The sequence below is a fragment of the Mus pahari genome, chromosome 4, assembly GCF_900095145.1.
Source record: "Mus pahari chromosome 4, PAHARI_EIJ_v1.1, whole genome shotgun sequence".
Lineage (NCBI taxonomy): Eukaryota > Metazoa > Chordata > Mammalia > Rodentia > Muridae > Mus > Mus pahari.
In genome coordinates this window covers 30,621,242-30,645,824 of record NC_034593.1, presented here as the reverse complement: position 1 = coordinate 30,645,824, position 24,583 = coordinate 30,621,242, and the positions used below count along the sequence as shown (strand labels likewise).

Below are 24,583 nucleotides of genomic sequence, written 5' to 3'. Positions count from 1 at the left end.
TGTAGACCAGGCTGGCCTCGAACTCAGAAATCCGCCTGCCTCTACCTCCCAAGTGCGCCACCACCGCCCGGCTAATATGGAAGCTTTTTATCCCTCTCCCTTCCTGTCTTAGCTACTTTTCTATTGCTGTGAAGAGACACTATGACCAAAGCAACTTATATATATATATATAAAAACATAGCATTTAACTCTGATTACAGTGTCAGAGATGAGTTCATGACCACCACGGTGAGGACCATGGCAGTAGGCAGACAGGCAAGGTGCTGGAATAATAGCTGAGAAATTACAACTGCTCCAGAAGCCCAAGGTGTGTGTGTGTGTGTGTGTGTGTGTGTGTGCGTGTTTGTGAGTATGTGTGCGCACGCGTGTGTGTGTGCGTGCGTGTGTGTGAGTGTGTGTGAGTATGTGTGCGCACGCGTGTGTGTGTGCGTGCGTGTGTGTGAGTGTTTGTGAGTATGTATGCGCACGCGTGTGTGTGTGCGTGTGTGTGTGTGTGCGTGCGTGTGTGTGTGTGTGAGTGTGTGTGTGTGTGAGTGTGTGTGTGCGTGTGAGTGTGTGTGTGCATGTGTGTGTGTGTGTGCTTCAAACCACATTTGCCTTCCTTTTGGTTAGCTTTCCTTTCTTTTAAAATTTTACTTTTTTTCCATTTTCAGTTATTGTCCGAAGTAACAGGTTTAATTTTGATGTCTTCACACATCTGTAATGCTGGAATTTGACCAGATTCACCCTTAAAATCCTTTTACTTTCCCCCCCCCCCACCTCATGCTGGATCCCTTTCTTCTCCCAAACATTCCATGATCTGTTTTCATGTCTTATTTTATATATGTGTGTGTGTGTGTGTGTGTGTGTGTGTGTGTGTGTGTATATTCCACATAGGAGGGAAAATTGTAACATTTCATCTCTTTCCTTCTGTTAACCCTTTCTCCTCATCCCCTTTCCCCTCTCTCTGCATTCCTTCTCTTCCCCTTCAACATCCATTTCAGAGAAAATATGAAATGTTTGTCTTTCTTATTTGTCTTCTTGAGTCTGAATTAATTTGTATAATATTACCACCTCCAGGCCTATCTACTTGCCTGCAAATAACCATCTTATCCTTCTTTATAGATGAATAGAAGTGTGTGTGTGTGTGTCTGTGTGTATGTATCTCTGTGTGTGTCTCTATGTGTGCATCTGTGTTTATGTGTCTGTGTTTGTATGCATGTGTCTGTGTGTTTGCATCCGTGTGTATGTGTCTGTATGTGTCTATGTCTTTGAGTGTGTGTTGTGCATGTCTCTGTGTGTGTGTGTGTGTGTGTGTGTGTGTGTGTGTGTGAGTCACACGTTTTCTTTATGAACTTATCTATTGATGATCACCTAGGCTGGTTCCGTATTTTAAGCTATTGTGGTTGGTATAGCATTAAACATAGATATGTAAATATCTCTTTGGTTTGTTGACTTAGAACCCTTCAGTTATAGACCCAAGTGTAGTTCAGCTGGATCATGTAGGACATGTATTTTAGTTCTTGAAAGTCCCTCCGTACTGATTTCTGTGGTGGCTATATACCAGTTTGCATCTCTTCAGAAGTAATGATGTAAAGTTGTCTCTTGCCCCACATCCCTTACCTGGTCAGGGATGGAATCCCAAAGCACTTTCAGTTTCTATTCCCTGATGGCCAAAGCTATTGAACTCTTCCCCACCCCCACCCTACCCCACCCCTGCCCCACCCCCACCCCACCCCCAGGTATCTGTTGGCCATTGGTATCTTCAGCTTTTCTTTGACTCACATCTAGGCATTCTCAGTCTCTAGGAATTCTCGGGAGCAGGAGTGGGAATTCTCACTGAGCAAGGGCTTGCTTTCTACTAGTGCAGGGGTGCGGTAGCTTTCAGAAATGGGGCCTGCGAGCTCTGTCTCTGTCCTCCCCTCTGATTTGTTTTGCGAGATGTCAACATTGACTTGCCTTTTGCTCTCCTGAAGTCATTGAATTTACCTGTCCTGGTTGATAGTTTTCTCATTTTGCCTGTTTCTTCCTCTTTTTTAACTTTTTATGACGTCTAAAAGCCTCCTCCGAATTCCCTGGCCGTGTTGTTTCTAGGTAATTCAGAACAGCTGATTTTTCTCCATCCGCCAATCAAGAGCAATGTTCTCTTCTCCAGTCTCTCTTTTTCTTCATATGCCTCTTTAAATCTTTTGTGCTTTGGTGGTTATTACATTTCTCTCACTTTGTAAAGTCTTTTCTTTCGATGTTCATTTCTGCATCAAGAGACTGTGGTCAGAACGTTCATGGTTGATGGATGGGTGACCTCGAACTTTAATTATAGTCTGAAGACACAGTCCTGACCCGAAGGCTATGTAGCACAGCAGTGTAATGCCTTTTTATTTTTCTATTACTCCTCATAAATCCCCATCTATAATGTAAAAACTGATGTGAAATCTTAACGATATCCACTGATCTCCAATCTCTCATCATATCTTGCCTCTAAATTGTGGTCAGTAGTGCCATCACGGACCAGTCATGGCTGTAGTCAGCATTTCCTGGATAACTTGTCGGGTGTTAAGATTCCGCAGGTGTTGAGAAAGCTGTCTCCTTACAGAGTAGCTAGTTTATAGTCAGATCAAGAAAGGATGGAAGCATTCAGCAAAATGAACGTGCAGGGGGAGATTTGTAACTGTAGGGGGTTCCAGAATATACTGGGTAAGTATGAAGAGGGGGGTGAGGATTCGGGGGTGCCTAAGAGACAGTGGGACTCGGATGACTGAATGGAAACCTAAGGCATAGAATCTGAAGATCCAGGAGGAAGTAATAAGTTCTAATGCTACCCTCCTTTATGATTCTAATCATTGGTAAAGTAAAATGGAAGTTTATAGCAGTGGTTCTCAACCTTCCTGATGCTATGATCCTTTAATACAGTTCCTCATGTTTTAAAATTGTTTTTGTTGTGACCTCATAACCGTAATTTTGCTACTGTTAAGAATCATAATGTAAATGTCTGTGTTTTCTGATGGTCATAGGAGGCCACCCCACACCCACACCCACACCCACACCCACATCAATGTTGTTTGACCCACAGGTTGAGAACCACAGCTTTAAAGGCAGTTGCCAGTAGCAGCCTTGCTGGGAGACCCCCCAAACTCTGTGCCTACTTTTCATCCTGCTATGAGTACAGGCTCTGCAGTGGGAAGATAGTCTCCTCTAGTGCTTCTCCACAATCCTGTGGTGGGTAGTGAAAAGAATTTTTTAATGGTGGATAGCAAAATGACTAAGAGCAATTCCAAGGAAAGGCTCCCAAAGTGTCTCAAGTAATGGCAGTGCCTTCAAGAAAAATGCACATCTACATATACTCACTATTCTTGAAAAGCACTTACCCAGTAAGAAGATGTAGAAAATTAATTTTTCGGTAGTTGACATAAAACATTTACTTCTATATCCCTTGGTGAACCCTGCTTCCATCAGGCCCGAGATTGGCACGCCTGTCTTCCCCATAAAGGTACGTCTAGCTTCAGACTTTGCCTTCTCATCCCCACCATGAGTGAGGATGGGTCAGGAGGGCTGGAGCTAGGCAGGTGGACCCTTAGACCCTCCTAGTGGGCCAACTGAAGCTCAGAGATCTTGGGGATCTCCGAGTGTCCCCTGCTGTGTGAGAGCTGTGGACTGGTAGCATACTGTGGACTTCAGGTTGGAGTGGATCTAAAGCCACAGTTGGCCCAGAAAGTTTATAGCCTAAGAGCCAGGCAGGAGCTGGAGCAAAGAGTAATTTGGAAGGGGCCTCCCCTGGGCCCAGAGTCAAGACAGTAGAGAAGGGAGAACCAAGTCCAGAGAAATCCCAAGACATGAAAAGCCCGCAGAAAGGACTAAAGCAGTTTGCCAAGCTGCTCACACAGCAGAGAATCCCGGGCAATGCGGGGCTCATCTTGGGCGTTCTCTTCGGAAAGGTTCATCTAGCTGACCATTTGCCACTTGGAGGACCTGCAGCTCATGAGTGTGTGTAAGCCATGGCTTCTGCTGCAGAAGTGCTGGGGAAGCTGACAACAACCTTCAGGAGATATTCAGAGCCGAGACCCTGGTGCAGCCCGAGAAAAGAAACCGGAGGAGAACAGAGCTTGAGAGGGAGCATGGAGCATGTATTTCTGCAGTGCTCAAAGCCCAACCTGAGGCAGATCAGCTTCATTGCAGAGCAGTTTGGGCTGCAGAAGGAGGTGGTCCCAGCATGGTTATGTAACCATCGCCAGAAGGGCAAACAATTAAGTATTGGCTATTTCCAACAAGAGGGTTGCAGCATCTCCCTTCCCAGGTGGGGCCGGGCTGTATCCTTTCCTCTGCCCCCAAGCCCTGTTTTGTTGCTCAGGGCTGCGAAAGCCTCCATGTCACCCTTTTTCTTAGGGTGAATTTTTCACTCTGTTCCTGTAACTGCTCTGGGCTATCTGACCAAGGATGGGGCAAGCATAGGGAACAGCAAGGAGGTAGACCAAGAGGAACCTGGAGCCTGTGCCAGCAGGGCTTTGGGATTCCGTTCTTCGTTTACTGAGGAGGGGTTGCAAGCATAAAGGGTGGGGCCAGAGAAGCGATGAAGATAAAGTGTTCAGTGACGCTGTTGATTGTGAGCCCATCACATCATTTTGTTCTTAAAGAAGCCTTAGACCAGAGAGAAGACACACGGGGATCGTACCACTTGAGGAGTTCTAACAAATGCTTGGTTCCACACTAAGTTATTCTGGTTTTGTTGGTCTGCGTGTCATAACTTGTTTCACACTTTCAAAAGTTCCGCACATTAGGAATTGTTATAATTTTTTGCCAAAGTTGAAAACCACCGAAAACCACCGTGTGGTATAAATGCTGACCAATGCTGACTGCGCACGTGTGGGAGGGGGGAGGGGGGGCGGTAAGCTTGTTATGAAGGCCAAAATTTAAAAAAACGATTAAGACAGAGTTTTTCAAAACAGAGTTTTAAAACTCCAGCTCTAGGTATGAATTAGCACAGGCTCACAGAGGTGTGCCTTCCACATATGCAATCCCAGTGGAGCTATTATGTATTTTTAAATGTGAAAAGGAGTCAGAAATGCTTAGGAAACGCAGTAGCTGTCCCTTTGTAAGCAGTCTGCTGAAACCTTACTGAGGGAGGCCCTTGACCTGTCTGGAGTCTTTCAAATAAATTTGTAAAGAATTAAAAAAAAATGATTTAAAAAAATAGATTAGAATACAAAACATACGAACAAAAAACTACAAGGATTCTCTGGAAAACTCCAGCTCTAGGTGTGAATTAGCACTGCTCACAGAGGTGTTCCGTTCTGTGTGCCAGAGCTTCAAGGACTGGCTGTGTGGAGGAACCAGGAAGTGGTTTTATCTCGGGCTTTATCAGAACAGTACCTATCACTCTTTTTAACAAATACAACTTTGCCTATGGTTTTATATAAAAAATAAGAATATATTTCACTGAATGGATGGGAGAGGGGAGGAAGACAAAAAAAAAAAAAAAAAAAAAAAAAAAAGACGTGCCTTGCTTGCTGCTTTGAACAGTAGACAAATTCTTAGAGATTACAAACTGGTAAGTGGAGAGATAGGCTAAAGGAAGTTGTTGAACTTTATTTTATTGAAAAAGATATTCATTTATGGGACCAGTTCAGATCAGAGAGCTTACCATGGAGTTTTATTTTATTATAGAAGTTTCCATATGGGCAAATTGATTGTGAAATTAAGAGTCCCATGGGATGTTTTTCAAAATCTATTAACGGTAGCCATGACAGCTAGTAATAGTCTTGTGGGAGAAGAAGGAGAAATACAGGATTTTAAAGAAAAATATTCAAGAGATATACAGCACAGGGGCTGGAGAGATGGCTCAGTGGTTAAGAGCACTGGCTGCTCTTCCAGAGGTCCTGAGGTCAAGTCCCAGCAACCACATGGTGGCTCACAACCATCTGTAATAGGAAATCCAATGCCCTCTTCTGGTGTGTCTGAAGAGAGCTACAGTGTAGTCAATTACACAAAGTAAATAAATCTTCAAAAAAGTAAGAGATACAGAAACATTTCTTTGGAAGAAAACTCAGAAATTGTGCCACGGGACTAATCTGAATGTTCCTTTTTGAATTAGCTTTGTGCACAGTCTGAGAGAGAGAGAAGAAAACCTAGTGTCTTTTCTGTCACTACAAGTCAAAGGAAAAGCACTAAATTTTCAGAGGAAGTGAAGAGGGAATTAGCAGCCACAGGAATTCCTGTAGAAGATCTTCCTGTAGGGCAATGATATCTGTATTAAAAGGATATCTGGATTAAAAATTGATCTCTACCTCAGAAGATTAAGAAGGATACATCTTGGTTTATCTGGAAATTTCTGGAAGTGTTCTAGGCAGATGAGACTCACTCTTACAAGAAACAGTTATTGTGAACAAGGCTGTGGGATCCTCTGCTCAAAAGCCTTCCTCATGCCCTGTGATTGGGGGCGGGGGCTACGGTCACTCCCACTTGAATGGCTTACATAGAGTAGATTCGCTCTGGGGAAATTCAGGATGAGGTTCACATGGTTCCCTGGTATCCTTGTGTATTTCCCATGAGTCCACGCAGGCAGGACTTTACCACCATCTGAGCTGATTCTTGGAGGGGTGCTTGTGCACACCTCATGGAGGAGCACACACTGCCGATACTTACTTCTCATCCATCTCCCGTGTTTCATTCCAGCTGAGCTCAGGGTTTCCTAGCCACGGGCTGCACCATCTGAGAGCTTTCCAGTTTGTCCCCACCCTACAGAGTGAGCCATTGCATCTGCTGTTAGTCATAATTCAGGTTGACTGTCTTTCATTCCGTGGGACTGGAGACATGAGGAGCTGATCTGTTCTGTGTTGTCTACATAATAAACTTCCTGAATGTGTGTGGATTCTCAGGGGCTCATGCGTATGCGCTCATTGACTCCTTGCTGGTTACAGGTATGAAAGTATAACCAGCCAAGCTCATAATGACAGCTGTGGTCCTCTTAGCCACCAAGTACCTCCAGAATGTTTGGCCCCAGGCAAGGAGCTCTGAAGAAGACCATACATCATAGAGTTGGCTATATGTGACTGTAGGTCTGAGTCCATCCAATAGTCAGTAAGCCCAGTGACATACGTCTTTGGCCTTTGAATTCTTTGACATCCTCCCCTGTGACCCGGTCAGTCCCTGCATGAGGCTTTGAGGTTAAGCCTAACCAGCATCATGAAGCTGTTCTATGTCTACCTTTCCTGGGCTGGCTGATCTGAAAAGACACAGGAACCTTGCAAGAAACCATGTCTGCACCATCACTATATCCTTCATGGGGCATGTCAGCTGTTTCTGTAGATCATGAAAGCAGAACCATTTTCTGCCTTCAAGTTTACATTTTGTGGCAGACCAACTCCTATATTGCCAGTTCCCCAACTGTTTTCTTCTGCTGCTGAGGAATCCCAGATAGGTCCAAGAGCAACATTGGAGAACTTCCCTGGTAGCTTTCTCCTAGCCTGTGGCATCGAGGAAGGTTCAGCAGATGTTGCATTTGTTTCCCTTTATATCTGAGAGCGATGGGCTCCTAATGGTTAATCCTGCAACGGCTAGGGAAATGCTTCCTGTTTTTATTTGATTTTGTGAAACTCAAGCTAAAAGCATTTGTTAGGCAGTGAGCCAGTACAGATCACAGAAATCTTAAAAGACAACCTGTTCTCACCTCCTGGGAGAGACGAGCCTATGTGGTGCTTCTCTGTGTACATGATGCTTTAATAGTAGCTGGGATGTGTATCATATTGCCGCTATCATCAGAAGACCAGAGCAGCTTAAAAATAATATCTGATGCTGCCATCTGGTGGCAGATGGAGCCGCAGAAATTTCTTTTCTTTTCTTTTCTTTTTTTTTTTTTTTTTTAATCAGTGTTTTATGTTTATACCCATAGAATAGACAGATGCTATTCCCTGCCTTGCCCCCAAAAGCTTCCCTTTGTGATAAATGGTCGGTAGTAAATGCAGAGGCTCATGGCTGCTTAGGGTGCTGAGAGAAAGTGACAATTAGTGTCAACTCTCAACAGCACCAATACCTCCCCTTTTAAGGCTCAGGGAACATTGCCAAGAAGGAGACAGAAAGGATATAAGAGCTGGAAGATAGATAGGGAAGGGAACTGTGGGATGCTCCATCCTAGGCACAGCACGACTATAACCAATAATGTCATTGCTTCCATTGGCTGCGCTTGGCATCAGTCAATGGAAAAAAGACTCATGGAACCTTATCCCATCCTGGTGAAATGCTGGCTACTGGTGGATTCTAGGGTGAAAGCAGTCGTTGTCTTCACTTGTGTGTTCACAGGTGAGCCTGCCAGGCTCCAAGAAAAAAGATCAAAACCCAGGTCCTAGGTTTGAGCACCACAGCTCTGGCTAAACCCAGTGGGTCGCAAAACGAAATGCAAAGACATGAATATGAGAAAGGGACTTGTGAGGGGTAAAGAGGCAGGTGGAGAGAGGGTGTGAACAGAGTTAGACGGGAGATAGGAGGGAATGGGTGAAAGTAGCCATGGTATAATATATATATATATATATATATATATATATATATATATATATATATATGAAACTGTCAAATTAATCAAAGTTAGATATAAGAGAACCAATGCAAATCCAGTTCTTATGGATTCCAATTTGACTTCAGAATGAAGTAAGTAATGTGTACATATTTTGCCCATAAACTATTACTTGGAAATCTTTTCTAATACTGCACAAAAAGACAGCAACATTATTTTAAAGACATTTTTTTTCCCTAGTTGAATTGCAATATAAACCCTCTGAGTGGTATAAGGAAGCAGAGGCTAGCAGTTGATGCCGAAGCAATCATTGAAACACTCGGTGTGACGTCTTCGTTTGTAAGCCTGACAACACCCCAACCCGCTGCACAGGGTTGCTGTGAGAATGACTGATTCTATGAGCAAAGGGGTTGAGAACTTAGGGCCCCCTGCAGATGTAGTTGTTGTTCATAGATTGAACGGTAGTGTTCTGAATGTGTTTGCTTGTATGTAAAATAAGCTTGTGCCAAGTAACTGATAAATGCTATAAAAAAAATAAACGTACACTGTTAGTAAGTATCTCAAATATAGACAACACGAATTTATTCAAAATGGTGCCAGTCATATAAACTTGTAGCCTATTTGTATTCGATATTGAGCAAGCGACATGAAAAGTCATTTCTGTTCTTAAATTATAAGGGTTCGAACTGATCATTTGTGCTTAGCAGGCAGGAAGAAGATAGTGCAGGTTTTATTTATTGCCAAAGCGGTGACGCGGCCCTAGAAGAGGCCGGAGAGGACACTACTATAGCTGTTCCGGAGCTGCAAGGCTCCAGAGTGTTTCCAGGCCACCCAGCTTTGTAGCACAATGCTGTCACATTCTGTCCTCACACAGAGATGCTGCCAGGCCTCATCCTCACCTGATATTTAAGACAACCCCATGAGGCCAACTTGCTGTCCCTTGCTCCGAACCTCCCTTTAATTAGCCGTGTAGACCAATTCATAATGCTGGGGGCACTTCACATTGCCCCACTCCCCACCCCGCCCTGCGTCTGGCGCTGTGCAACACTTCCCCATGGTGCAGACCCTGCTCTGCTTGCATCCAGCAGAGCTGAGCACAGGGCTTTGCTGTGCCCTGCAGGAAGGTTGGAAGAGCCTCGCTGAAAAGAATATGCAATCTTAACACCAGGCTGACCTCCTACCAAGAATCGTCTTCCCCATTTTACAGGTGAGAAGGGGAGGCCCCATCGCATTAGGGCATCAGTTGTCTATTCTGCAAAATAAACCACTCACAGGAGGAGCAACCAAGGAACCACTGTTCACAATCCCACAATCCCGAGGCATCGCTCTCTGATTGATTCACTCGAGGGGTTCTTAGGCTAGATTCACGGGAGTCACCCGTGAGTCTAGGTTAAGCCAGTGAACTGCCAGGGGGACTCACTGTATGAGGTCTCAGAAAGAGGCGGGCCATCTGTGTCCTAGCATTTTCCTTATCAGGGAGCCACCATTTACCAAACTCAGTTCCCCAAACTCTACAGTGATTCAGATTCCTGGGTAACTACAGCCCATTCAGCCACACTGCATTAGTTTAAAACCTTCCCTTATTGCAGTGTCTAGAAACAATCAAGGATTTGCTCTTTATGAGGCAGAATTTCGTTTTGTCCAAAGCTAATCTAAGTGTCACAATGAGCCTGAGTCACAGATTGGTTTTCTTACCAGGTTCTGAGAAACACTGGTAATAAATACACGGGAGACTAGCTTGAGGCTGTCATTAAGACAGGAGGAGCAAGCCTTGAAAGTTAGTGCCGACCAGCTTCTGACAAGTTAAGCCAGGATCTAATGAAATAAAGAGTTGAGCAAGACGTTAAAAGTTTTGTTAAAAGTTTAAATTACCTGAGCCAGGCGTGGTGGCGCGCGCCTTTAATCCCAGCACTTGGGAGGCTGAGGCAGGCGGATTTCTGAGTTCAAGGCCAGCCTGGTCTACAGAGTGAGTTCCAGGACAGCCAGGGCTATACAGAGAAACCCTGTCTCGAAAAAAACCNCTGGTCTACAGAGTGAGTTCCAGGACAGCCAGGGCTATACAGAGAAACCCTGTCTCGAAAAAAACCAAAAAAAAAAAAAAAAAAAAAAAAAAAAAGTTTAAATTACCCACAACAGAATTACTAAGTGTAATGTGTTTGCAAGATGCCAACTCTGTTGGTTAATATAGAGAACACATTTTTTTTTTCAAAATTCAAGTAGATTTTCACTATTGAAAAACAAGCTATCTGAATTTTGCATCTAAAGACACATTTGATTGCAAACCCAGCAATCTGTTTTCAGCATAGAAGGTTGTCAGTAACAGGAAATTCTATAAAAAATGGATCAATGCGTATCAATCATCTTGTTACCATAAAAATATTTGGCAATGTTTAGAGATTAGCTATATTTAGCTTTATGGTGTACGTGAGAATGGGGCTTCATCTTGCCTTTGTTACTTTTCTATCGCTATGAAGAGACACGGTGACAAAGACAACTAATAGGAGAAAGCTATAAAGCGTTTATAGTTTCAATGCGTGAGTCCATGGTCTTCAAAGAAGGGAGTGTGCAGCGGAAAGACAGGCTTGCTCCTGGCAACTGAGAGTGCACATACGCCTTGAAACACAACCATGAGGCAGAAAGAGAGTTAACAGTCACACACCTCTTTTTTAGGGGGTGGTGGGGTTCAAGACAGGGTTTCTCTGTGTAGCCCTGGCTGACTTGGAACTCACTCTGTAGACCAGGCTGGCCTCAAATTCAGAAATCCGCCTGCCTCTGCCTCCCAAGTGCTGGGATTAGAGGTGTGTGCCACCACTGCCCAGCCACATGCCTCTTTTGATGGTGCTCTATCGCCTAATCCTTCCACTATAATTCTACTGGGTACCAACATGTCAGTACCGGAGCCTATGAAGGCCACTCTCATTCAAACAACCACATTCCACACTCCTTTTGGCTTATAGCCACATTATAATACAAAATTTCAAAAGTCCCCAGAGTCTTCCAATCTCAACACAGATTTTTTTTTTAGTTAATTAAGTTATTTACTTTACATTTCGATGATCACAGCTTCCCCTCCCTCCTCTCCTCCCACTCACTCCCTCTCACCACCCCCCACTTCCTTCCCCTTCTCCTTAGAAAAGAGGAGGCCTCCTACAGATAACAACCAGGTATCAAGATATCTTTCCTCCTTGGATTTCCCAAGTTCTGCCTAATATTTGGCTGTGGGTCTCTACATCTGTTTCCATCAGTTGCTGGGTGAAGCTGATATGTTTTGTAAAGCACAGAATGGTGCGGTGGGAGGGGATGCCCTAGTGCCCCCCCCCGGGGGTATCAGTCATATGACAGCTCCGGTATGAAATAGAGTTTATTTGGGGGCATGGGAAGGGAGATTGAGAAGGTAGTAGAGGCAGAGAAGGAGAGGGGACAAGAAGGGCACACAGAGAGAAATTGAGAGAAAGAGACAGAGACAGAGGAGGAAAAGGCTGGCTGGGAACATGGGGGATGGAGGAGAGGCCAGAGACAGGCCTGAGAGAGAGGGGGGACAGAGAGAGAAAAGGGTCAGAGAGAGGGAGGGGGCAGCCAAACAGTCTATTTATAGTAAGTCAGGCCTAGCTGGCTGTTGCTTGGTAATTGTGTGTGTGGATTGCTGGATTGGTACATACTGTGTCTGTCTTTCTGGGTCCGGGTTACTTTACTCAGAATATTATCTCGTTGCAACCGTTTGCCTACAAATTTCATGGTGTCCTTGTTTTTAATAGCCGAGTAGCATCTCATTGTGTAAATGAACCACGTTTTCTTTAACCGTTCTTCAGTCTTGGGACATGCAGATTGTTTCCAATCTCTGGCTATTATGAATAAAGCTGCTATGAACACAGTGGAGAAGGTGCCCTTGTGGTATGGTGAGGCATCTTTTGGGTACATGCCCAGAAGTGGACCAGCCTGGTTCTGAGGTAGAACTATTCCCAGTTTCTGAGAAACTGCCAAATTGATTTTCAGAGTGGTTGTATGAGTTTATTTGCCCACCAGTACTGGAGGAATGTCCCCTTGCTCCACATTCTCGCCAGCACGAGCTGTCACTTGAGGTTTTGATCTTAGCCAGTCTGGTGGCCGTAAGATGAAATCTCAGAGTCTTTGATTTGAATTTCCCCGATGACTAAGGATATTGAACATTTCTTTAAGTGCATCTCAGTCATTAGAGATTCCTCTGCTGAGAATTCTCTGTTTAGCAATGTACCCCATTTTTATTTGGATTATTTNGTTTGTTGATATCTATTTTCTTGAGTTCTTTGTATATTTTGGGTGTCAGCCTTCCGTCGAATGCAGGGCTAGTGAAAAGCTTCACCACTCTGCAAACTGTCATTTTGTCCTTTTGGCAGTGTCCTTTGCCCTATAGACACTTTTTGGTTTCATGAGGTCCCATTAACTAACTGTTGATCTAAGCCTGAATTGCTCAACACAGTTTTGAAGCCCTATGTGCCCACTGTCGTTCAAACCCCCACATCTATTCTTGATACACGTTGTATTTGTGCTTGTCTGCTTCCAAAGAACAAAGACTCGGTTTACCTGAAATAAAACCAGGTGTGATGGCTCATGCCTGTGTCTCTTACACTCAGTAGGCGGAGGTGGTGGCATGACCCTAGGTCAGCGTAGGCCACAGAGTGAGACTCACACGACAAGTCTTGTAGAAGCCGAAGTGGAATCCAAAGCTGCAGTGACGAAGCTCAGCAGGGAGAAAGCTGGCGTTGTGACCGTGCTGCTCTCCATACAAGGTCTACATCCATACCCAACCAACTGCAGGCAACGGAAGGAAACTGGGAACAGCAGAGGTGGCCTTCTCCGGAGAAGCACACACTAGCTGGTTATCCAGGGCAAAGCGATCAGCCCTGAAAACATACATACAGTTAACATTATACAGACTGAACATTATAGTTAGCAACATATATGTATATACATATATACATGTAATAACAATCGGTGAAAAAAGAGGTCATAAATTTGAAGGAGAGCTAGAAGCAGCATATGGGAGGGACTAGAGGGGGCAAAAGCGAGAGAGACATATAATTAAATTAGAATCTCAAAAATATAAAAATAAAAATCTAAACCTGACTTTTTAACGATATGCTTAATCTTTTTCTTTAATCTGTATTTTTAGGATTGTGTGCCCCATTCTTTGCTATTGGGAGGGAGAGTAAACCCCAAGGCAAGGGACAGTGTCAATTAAAAAGAAGTGTAATGAGTAAGTGCAAACTCACATTAGAGTTCCATTACTGTGTGACTTAGAATCACAGCAAGCCTTCTTCTCAGGCTGCAGAGGTTGTTCCACCATAAAGCTAAGCATGGGACCAGTGCCTTGGCCCTGGACTGGGGCAAGGCATCAGACTACTCAGTGTTTTCCTGATGTTAGAAGAGAGCTTGACTACCTGCTACCAAAGCTAAGAGTGACTACATGCCGTCAGACACCGGCTGATCTGAAGTCTGGGTTGTGGCTTTTAAAAGTTCCAGTTAACTTTTTCCTTCTTTCAAAATGCTTCATTCCTCTTCTCTTTTTCTTGCTCTTTCTCTACTCTCAGATTCTCAGTGCTAGGTTTACAGTGGATAGTCAATACCATTTGGGTAAAGATTCTCTCCCATTTTCTCTCTGTCTCTGTCTCTCTCCCTGTCTCTCTGTCTCTGTCTCTCTCTGTCTCTGTCTGTCTCTGCCTCTGTCTCTCTCTGTCTCTGTCTTTCTGTCTCTGTCTGTCTCTCCCTCCTACATGTCTCCTCTCATAGGCTGCTGTAGTAGTGTGTTTCCTATATAGTCTTAAATGTGCTTGTGTCTTTCCTATAGCCCTGGGAAAGAGCCTGCCATCTATTTCGTCACAGATCTATGGCGCTCCTTTATCTTCCTCCAGTCTTCTAGCTCTCTGATTTGAAACGCTGTCTCATTGGCTAATCCCATAACAGTGTTTACTGCAAAAAATCATCAGCTGTTCTAAATATTGCACAGAATAAGTTTTCCACTCCTCTGGGCATCTTTCCCAGAGTTGATTTAGTTATGTAAGGGGAACTTTAGTTTTCTGCACTCATTAAAACTAACACTTTTAACTTTAAACAAATATGCCTGGTATTTTGCCTGATGTTGCCCTAAATTTAAACATTGCTTTGGATAACACTGGTCACTTTTCAGTGCAGCTAAAAATGTTAAATGATTGTGTGATTCTTTAAAGACTTCCACTTCTCAGTTGCTACAATCTATGATTCCACTGCCTTCCACTGTAAAAGAAATTTTGCCAATGTTGATTGAGTTAAAGATCTACCAAGGAGGTTGCCCTAGATGGTCTCAAATGTCTCATGTAACTAACAAATACTACCTTGAAAGGAAGACAGGAGGGTCAGAAGCAGACAAGGAGATATAAAAATTGTCTCAGAACAAAGGCAGGATAATGCTGGGTGACAAACCAAGGAATGTAAGCTGAAACAGGCCCAGGGTTAACTTCTTTCCTAGGGCTTCCAGAAGGCAGGCAGGCAGGCCTGTTGACTTCAGCTGAATGTTAACACTCTGACATTCTGCCTCTGAAATTCGCTAATGTTGGGATAATAGATTTTCTTTATTATTTGACTGAATAGGATTGAATTTTCATTTCTTGTACTGGATGCCTATTTCTAACTCATACACGACTATGTATATGTCCTAGTTCCAATTAGAATATAGAAAAAATAAGCCCAGAGAGAACATAAATTATTCCAACAGCCAAAATTACCACAATCCTCTTACTTTATTGGTTTTGAGGTATTTAGTCTTCTCCTAAAACTAGAGCTCTGTGTATACTGCCTTAGGATATTGTGGCATCTTTAAAGTTACAATAAGTTAGCATGTACAGTGGAGTCCAGCAAATGCAGTCACACTTAGCTTGTGTGATGGAGTCCAGCACATGACACTGGCTAGGTACAGCAGCAAAACCTGCTGCTGCTGAAATAAGTCCAGAGTAAGGCCTGAACTCTTCCTCCACTGCCTGCAAAGGTGACTCCCTGGGATCCTACAAAGACAGAAACTCAGCATCTGAATGCTCTCAGGAGGGGCTTCCCCAGGAGGTGCTCAGTGCGGGTCTCCTGTGGGTCTCCTGTGGGTCTCTGCCATGCTTGTATAACAATTCTAACTTGGACTGTATTGGATTTGTTCTTTACCCAGCTTCTGCTGGTATTTAATGGAATAAAATGGAGTTCACAACTGGCAAAGTCACTCATTAACAGCAGCCTAAGGACCATGTTAGCTAAGACTAGAAATGTACCGGCTATAGGGGGCAAAGGCTTGAATAAAGCTTGCTTGGGTGATATAGTAAATTAATTGCATGCCTAGTTGTGTTATAATCTGTCAGACTTCTGTTTCAAATGCTGGAGATGTACAGCCCTCTTTTCTTTAATAAGCTATAAATGCCTGTCCATGAGATTTCTGCTAATGAAAGAGGAAATTTGTTGCTGAGCCATTACCACCACCTTGCTTTCATCCACCTATGATGTATTACACCACTTTTTCAGTTGTTAAAGGAATGTTTTTAATCTTTTGTACAAGTGAACAGTCATGAAATTCCAGCCCTTTTCATGTGTTCTTTTTGAAGGCATTGTTACACTCCAGCAAATACAGACTATTTTCGATTTTCAAGCATTATGTTTTCAAGTAAGGCAGTTTCTATTTAAATCATTGAGGCAGCTGTATGTGGTGGGTCAAGAGATGGGGTGAGTGGGTAGGATACCGGCACGATTCCCATTGAGAAAAAGAGGTCCGTGCTGTGGGAAATAAGTGTGTGCATGAGCTAAGGGTGGGTGGGAAGCAGTGGGTAATAGGAAAAAGAGTTTTTTCCTTAGCCAGTAGGATGTGAGCTATTGTACGTCATGCCAGAGGCAGACACAGTAAAAAGGAAGCAGAAATGATGGGCAACTAGGCTGGGCGTGGTAGTGCATGCCTTTAATCCCAGCACTTGGGAGGCAGAGGCAGGTGGATTTCTGAGTTTGAGGCCAGCCTGGTCTACAGAGTGAGTTCCAGGACAGCCAGGGNGGTCTACAGAGTGAGTTCCAGGACAGCCAGGGCTACACAGAGAAACCCTGTCTCGAAAAACAAACAAACAACAACAACAAAACAAAAAACAAAAAAAAAAAAAAAAGAAAAGAAGAGAAGAGAAGAGAAGAGAAGAGAAGAGAAGAGAAGAGAAGAGAAGAGAAGAGAAGAGAAGAGAAGAGATGATGGGCAACAGCAACAGTGGGACCTGGATTATCTTGGAGTTAACAGGACAGAGAAAGGACTTCAGCCTTATTGTGCTACATCACAGCAAAGCTACTTTCAGACTAAAAGCACAGTGAGTAAAATCAACTGTTTTCAAGCAGCAAGTAAGTAGCTTAGGAGAATATAAAAGATGGATGCTGCCGGCCTACAGGCGCAGTATGAAGCCGGCACAGGGGGAGCTTCACATAGGTCAGCAGAGGTCAGCAGCAGTATTAAACAAGCATCCGTGAACATTTGTGGCCTGGTACCATCTAGCCACCACCTCAGACCCCTTTCACCCGTGTTACTCTCTCTCTCTCTCTCTCTCTCTCTCTCTCTCTCTCTCTCTCTCTCTCTCTCTCTCAGAATGATGGAGGATCCCACAGATGCCTGCCTGACCTTCCTCACTTGCTCTCTAACCCAAGCTTCCCAATGTGAGAGGAGTGAATGTTTCAGGGAAACCTAGTTTCCGTTAGAAGAAATGCAGGCAGGTGCTAGATAACCAAGAGTGGAGACACATCCATTATAGACAGGCTATAATTAAAAAAAAAAAAAAAAGCTCTGATATAAAAATCAGACAATGGTGTCTAGTAGAAGGAGTTTGGGGTCATTTCAGTTTGAAAAAGCTATTTCCAACTCCAGCCAGGGAATCAGTCAGGCTAACAGCAAACCCTCACCTCTCCTCTGCCTCTCCAAATACAATCCCAGAGTCTCATCTTCAGCCCTGCAACAGAACACCTGTGCAGCCCCTCCCCCATCTCCAGTGGCCCCCACAGGTCTTCCCCTCCTAACCTCCTACCCCCCACTGGTTGCTATGTCCCTCCTCCAACTCCAGCAGGCACTCCATGGCAGCAGCCTAGGAAGTAGGTCAGCTAATTGCAGATTTTCACCTCGCCTTTTGCTCCACTGAAATAACCCCCTAGTTTCATCTGGGCTCTGCAGCAGACACCTGCTGAGCCCTCCCTTCCTGCATCTATCTCCCGGTGGATCACACAGACTTCACCTCTGCCGTCCCTTCCCTCCCTCCTGCTTTCCCCCAGCCTCCAGCTCCAGGGGCCAGTCTGATCAGGCTAACTCCAGGTCTTTATCTCGCCCTCGATTCCTCCAAATCCAATCACACAGTCTCATTCCCAAATCTGTAGCAGACCTTTTTCTGTGGTCTCGCCTCACTCTCTGCCCCCATTGGCAGGGGACAAACTAAGTAAATCCTACTGTAACACCCTGCTTTCTTCCCTCTTGTGAAATTCCTTCACTGCCCCTAGCCCATCCTCATTGCTAAATCTCAGGTCCCAATTCCCAGAAACACATTTTTCCTGGAACCTCCTGTGCCCATGCCTTTTGGGTTCCCAGAAATTTTTCTTGAGGAAAACACAGGCACCACACTTTCCTGAGAACAAGAGAGAAAAACGAACCAATAAATAAATATCCACCCAGCAAAGACAAGACCAAATATTAGTATCTCAAATTATAAGCTACCTAACCCCAGATGCCCATACACCAGAAAAAGAAATCACAATCAATAATGGCCAGGACAATGTATCTTCCCAAGAGTCCAGAAATCCTATCACAGCAAGCCCTGAATATTCCAATCTTGAAGCATAAATAAAATACCTTAAAACAGTCCTTGTGCTAGATAGAAATACATAAAGAGGAAACAAATAAATCCTTTAAAGAAACATATGAAGACACAAATAAACAGTGGTAGGAAATTAATAAGACCATCCCAAACACAGAAGTAGAAATAACATCAACAAAGAAAACTCCAACAGAGGAAAATTTGGAAATAAAAAAAAATTTAGAAACTTGACAAGAATCATAGAGACAAATCTCAGTCACTGGAGACATGATAAAAGAAATGAATACCTAGGTAAAAAAAATGTTAAAATTTAAAAACTATTGGCACAAAACAACCAGGAGGAAGCCTGTGACAATATGAAAAGACCAACCCTAAGAATGAAAGAAGAAGAAACACAGAGGCCAAGAAACTATCTTCAACAAAATCATATGTGAAAATTTCCTAAAAAAAGAGATGCCTACCAAAGTATAAGAAGCATGCAGATCACCAGACTTATTGGACCAGAAAAGAAAATCCCCTTGGCACATAATAATCAAAACAAGAAACATACAGAGCACAGAAGGAATATCAAAAGCTGCAAGAGGAAAAGAACCAGCAATATATAAAAGAAGACCAATTATACCTGACTTCTCAATGGAGACTCTAGAAGCTAGACGGGCCTCAGCAGAGGTGCTGCAGACTCTGAGACCACGGATGCCAGTGCAGACTGCTTTACACAGCAAAACTTTCAATCACCATAGAAAATAAAACACTCCAAAATACAATCAAATTTAAGCAATATCTATCTATAAATCTAGCCCTACAGAAGTTGCTAGAAGGTAAACTCCAACCTAAAGACATTAACCACATCCAAAAAAAACCCACAGGGGGCAAATAATTGCAGGACAGCAAAGTCAGAAGAAAGGAAGTAGGTGCACACACCACCACCACCACCACCACCACCACCACAACAACAACAACAACAATGATAACAACAACAAAACAATAGGAATTAACAATCATTAGCCGTTGATCATTCTCAATACCAATGGTCTCAATTCTCCAAACAAAGGATAAAGACTAACAGAATGGATGTACAAACTGGAACCATCCTTCAGCTGAATCCAAGAAGCAACACACCTCAATATCAAAGATAGACATCACTTCAGGGTAAAGGGTTAGAAAAAGATATTCCAAGTAAATGGACCTAAGAAGCAAGTTATATAGACATTTTAAATTGGAAAGGAAGAAGTCCAAATATCTCTATTAGTATAATATCACTTATGTGGTGGTATACATAAGTGACCCTAAAAATTCCACAAAAGAGGTCCTACAACTGATAAACACTTTCAGCAAGGCAACGAATTACAAAATTAACTCACAAAAAAAAACAGTAGCCTTCCTATATGTAATCATCAAATGGTCTGAGAAAGAAATCAGAGGAAACAACAGCTTTCACAAGAGCCTCAGATAATATAAAATATTTTGGGGTGTCTCTAACCAAGCAAATGAAAGAGTTGTATGATAAAAAATTTCAAGTCATTGAAGAAAGAAATTGAAGAAACTATCAGAGGGTGGAAAGATCTGCCTTGATCATGGGTCAGAGTATTAACATAATAAAAATCACCATTCTTCCAAAAGCAATCTACAGATTCATTGCAATCCCCATCAAAAGCCTAACACAGTTCTCCATAGATCTTGAAAGGACAACATTCAACTTCATATGGAAACATTAAAGGGTGAGGATATCTAAAATAATCCCGGACAACAAAAGAACTGCTGGAGGTATCACTATTTCCAATTCCAAGCTGCACTACAACGCTATAGTAATAAAACCAGCATGGTATTGGCATAAAAATAGACATGTTAATTAATGGAACTGAATTGAGGGCCCATGCATAAGTCCACATACCTTTGGACTCCTAATTTTTGATAAAGAAGCCAGAAATACACAGTACACAAAAGACAGCATTTTCAACAAATAATGCTGGTCAAACTAAATGCTCACATGCAGAAATATCCAGATAGACCCATACTTGTCACCCTGCACAAAACTCAACTCCAAATGGATCAAAGACCTCAGCATAAAGCCAGAATGATGCTGACAGAAGAGAAAGTGGGGAAAACTTCAAATTCATTGGCACAGGAAAAGACTTTCTGAACAGAACATTCTAAGTTCAGGCACGACAATTAACAATTTAGACATGGGGCTTAATGAGACTGAAAAGCTTATAAAGCAAAACACCATCATTAGGACAAAACCACACCCTATGGAGTGGGAAAAGATTTTCACCATCCACACATCTTATAGAGAGCTAATATCCAATCTATAGAAAGAACTCAAGAAACTAGACATCAAGAAAACAACCAATTTAAAATGAGATGCAGATCTAAACAGAGAGGTCTTAATAGAGGAAACTCAAATGGCTAAGAAATACTTAAAGAAATGTTCAACATCTTTAGCCATCAGGAAAATACAAGTCAAAACACTTTGAGATTTAATATTACACTTGTAAGAATGGCTAAGATCAACAGAACAAATGACAGATCATGTTGGCAATGATGTGAAGTTAAAAGAACACTCACTCATTGCTGGTAGGAGTGCAAATCCATACAGCTACTCTGGAAAGTCCTGTGGAGGTTCCTCAGGAAGATGGAAATCAATCTATCTCAAGATTCAGCAGTACCACTCTTGGGCGTAAAGGGTGCTTCATCCTACCATAGAGACATTTGCACACACATGTTCATTGCTGCTGTGTTTATAATAGCCAGAAGTTAGAAACAACCTAGATGTCCCTCAGTAGAAGAATAAAGAAAATGGGGTACATTTATCTAATGGAATATTACTCAGCCATTAAAAAAAATGACACCAAGAAATCTGTAGGCAAATGAATGAACTAGAAAAAAATCATCCTGAGTGAGGTACCCCAGACATAGAAAGACAAATATGGTATGTATTCACTTATATGTGGATATTAGCTGTGAAGGGAGTGATAACCAAGCTACCATCCATAGAACCAAGGAAAGTAGGTATAGAGTACGGACTAGAGGGAGCAGATAGATAGATCTCATTAGGAAAGGGGAAATTATATAGATATGGCTGGGCTTGAAGGGTCAAGTGGAGAGAAGATAAAGGAGGAATTGTGGGAGGGAATACAGGGAGAGACAGCTAAAATAAACAGGCATTGAGGGGCTATATGGAAAACCTAATTTGTGTCTTCAAATATATACATATATGAAGGCAATCTAAATGAAATCACCAAGTAATGGGGAATACAGAGTCCCAACTCAACATATCTTGTCACCAAATGAAGTTTCCAGTACCAGGGTTGGGTGACATACAATTGAGTTGTTGTTCAAAGGGTTCCCATGGGAACCCCTAAACAAGTTAGGGAGTTGCCAAGACAATAATAGGTTGTTCTCCACAACCTGACAGCAATGCCCTATGGCTGAATACAAACATATATTGAATGGAGATGTTAAGCTGGTGCCCACATAGAGCCTTTATCTCTATGTTCCAGCATCTTTGGTATTGGAAGGTATTCTGTGTGCTACCAAAAATGTGGCATAAATACAAAGCCAGCCACACCCTTCAGCTAAAATATTAAACTTCTTACAAGGTGTGTTGGGGCAATGGTGGCACAAAGCTTGTGCCTACTTAAGAAGCACCCTACTGAGACCAAATTTGACTTAAGACCCATTCCATGAGATGTAACTCATACCCAACACAGTGTGGGTGACCAAGAACCTGAGACAAGTTAGCCCAGGGACCTAGGGTAAATCCAAATATTACTGATCTAAAAGAAGAAGAAAAGGTAGTGATAAAATGTCTCCTAACAATATTCTGCTATACTTATAGATCAGTGCCTTGTTTGGCCACTATAGGACCCACTTCCTCATCCAGCAGATGGGAACAGTCACAGAGACCCACAGACAGACGTCATGACACTCAGCCATGAGTGGTATGGGGACATAAATGGGATGTCCTCATCAAATTCCTCTCCCTCAGAGCTCAGGAAACCCTGTGGGAGAGGAGGCAGAAAAAGTGTAAAAGCCAGAGGGGGGGAAGGGACACCAAGAAAACAAGACCCTGTAACTCAACTGAGCAAAGCTCGTATGAATTCACAGAGACTGAAGCAGCCTGCACAGGGTCTGCACCAGGTCCTCTGCGTACATATTGCAGCTTGCACATCAGTGTGTCTATGAGACTCCTGAGTGAGTGAACAAGTGGGTCTTTGATTCTTGTGCCTTCTCTTGGGCTCTTTTCCTCCTGTTGGTTTGTCTAGTCCAACTCCTAAGTGATAGTTTCTGTTTTATCTTATTATACTTTAGTTCTTTATATATTTTTTAAAATGAATGAATGAATGAATGAATACCTAACAACTAGGATAAAGGTTAGCAATTGAACTGTCATCTATACCTGCTTGGAATGGGACTCTCAGTTTTTCTCCAATACAGTGACACTGGGTATATCACTCCAGGACAACAGGCCTTGTACTCAGGAGTAGCTGACCAACACATAATAGATTCTACAGGTTTTTGCGTGTTCTTTTATTTGGTTACAGTTTGGTGGATTTTGTTTTTTGGTGTTGTTTGTTTGCTTGCTTGCTTTTCTTTGGGGGCATGGCTGCATTTTGTTTTTTTGGTTTCGGGGCGTTTTAATGTTGAATTGGGTTTTTGTTTGTCTTTCAAGAAAAACATAAAAGTTGGGAGGAGAGGAGGATCTGGAAGGACTTGTGGGAGGGAAAGAATATAAAATAGAAATAATGTAATAAAAAGACCGTATTAAATAAATTAATTTCCTATGTTTTAAAAAAAGAAGTAGCTGTTTACAGTTATTTAAATATGCATGGGGAAGGGTGGAGCAGGCTAACAGAAGAGCCTCCAGCCTCAGGGACACTCAGATCAAGGCAGTGTGTAGTAAAGGCTAGGCTGTAACGAAGGCTTAGTGAAGGAGAGAGGAAAAATAGAACTCTCTTTTCTTTTCCTTATGGGGTTGCTGAAGATGAGCCAGAGGCTTGTTAAGCCATGCGGGCAGGCTACCACCATGCTACCAGCCAGGCTACCACAGCTCAAGATCACCAACACTAATGTCTATTCTGTTTCACGCCTATCAACTGAAAAAGGTCAAAATAACTAAGTAGGCAAGCAAAGGTTATACTCCATACTTAAAAAAAAATAACATAGTTACAGTCTAACAAATTACACATCACACACACACACACACACACACACACACACACACGGAAGCAACTTGTCAATGTAATCAAGGATCTACTGTCAAGAATTTTTACAGAAATTGAGACAGAGCTTCCTGGATATATTAAAAGTGCAGAGTTGTTAGGTAGCGGTGGCTCGGACCTTTAATCCTAGCACTCAAGAGGCAGAGACAGGTAGGTCTTTGTAAGTTCAAAGCCAGCTGGGACTACAGAGCTAGTTCCATGACAGGCAGGGCTACACAGAAAACCCTGTCTCGAAAATCAAAATCAAAAGTGCACACTGGCAATCCTAGAACTGAGGCTTAGATGCAAAATTCCAAGTTGCTTATTAAAGAGACGGTATGTCAAACTGTAAGCAGAAAAGTGACACGTAGCTTGGCTACGCAAAAGTAAGCAAAGTCGTAAGTGAGGAAAGCTTGGCTCCATGTCCTCATTCTGTCTGTAAATAGCCAAATGAATGTGCCACAGTGGTTAAGTCCTATGAATTACAGTATTTTCCACCTGGGAAATGAGGCTGTCAATTCAGAGCTTCTTTAATGTTAGCCCAAAAGAATGTATCAGCCCAATAGTCCACTGGGGCCTCAGTTCTTTCAGCCTCGATGTCCCCAAGTGGAAAAGAAGTAAGTCGTGTATTAGGTACTTACATCATTAGGAAATACACTGGGCCTATGATGAGGAATACCAACAATCTATTTTTATAAAGGGTGAATCTGAGGCTTGACGTCTCTAATTCAATCAGTAAGGATTGGGGTGCATCCTGAAGTCTGGAATTCAGGTGATATGTGCCCCATCTGATAGTGAGATATATATATATATATATATATATATATATATATATATATAGAGAGAGAGAGAGAGAGAGAGAGAGAGAGAGAGAGAGAGAACACTGCAATGAATACTGTGATGAAAACTGTCTAACTTCTGGATAGTTCAGACATACTGTAAAACAGGATGGCTAACTGGTAAAAGCAATCACTACCCAAGCCTGATGGCCTGAATTTGGTCCCTGAAGCCCACGGATAAAAGCCAGATGTCATGACATAACAGATGTCTGTGATCCCAGAATCATCAGGAAGCTCAAGTCCAGCTATGAAGGA

General features: G+C 42.8%; 1 protein-coding gene and 1 pseudogene across 1 annotated transcript in view; both read left to right on the top strand.

The window, feature by feature from the left end:
* Positions 1-24,583, top strand: part of Qrfpr (pyroglutamylated RFamide peptide receptor) — a 39,291-nt gene that overhangs the window by 4,559 nt on the left and 10,149 nt on the right. The window lies entirely within an intron of this gene.
* Positions 2,604-13,331, top strand: LOC110320119 (annotated as a pseudogene).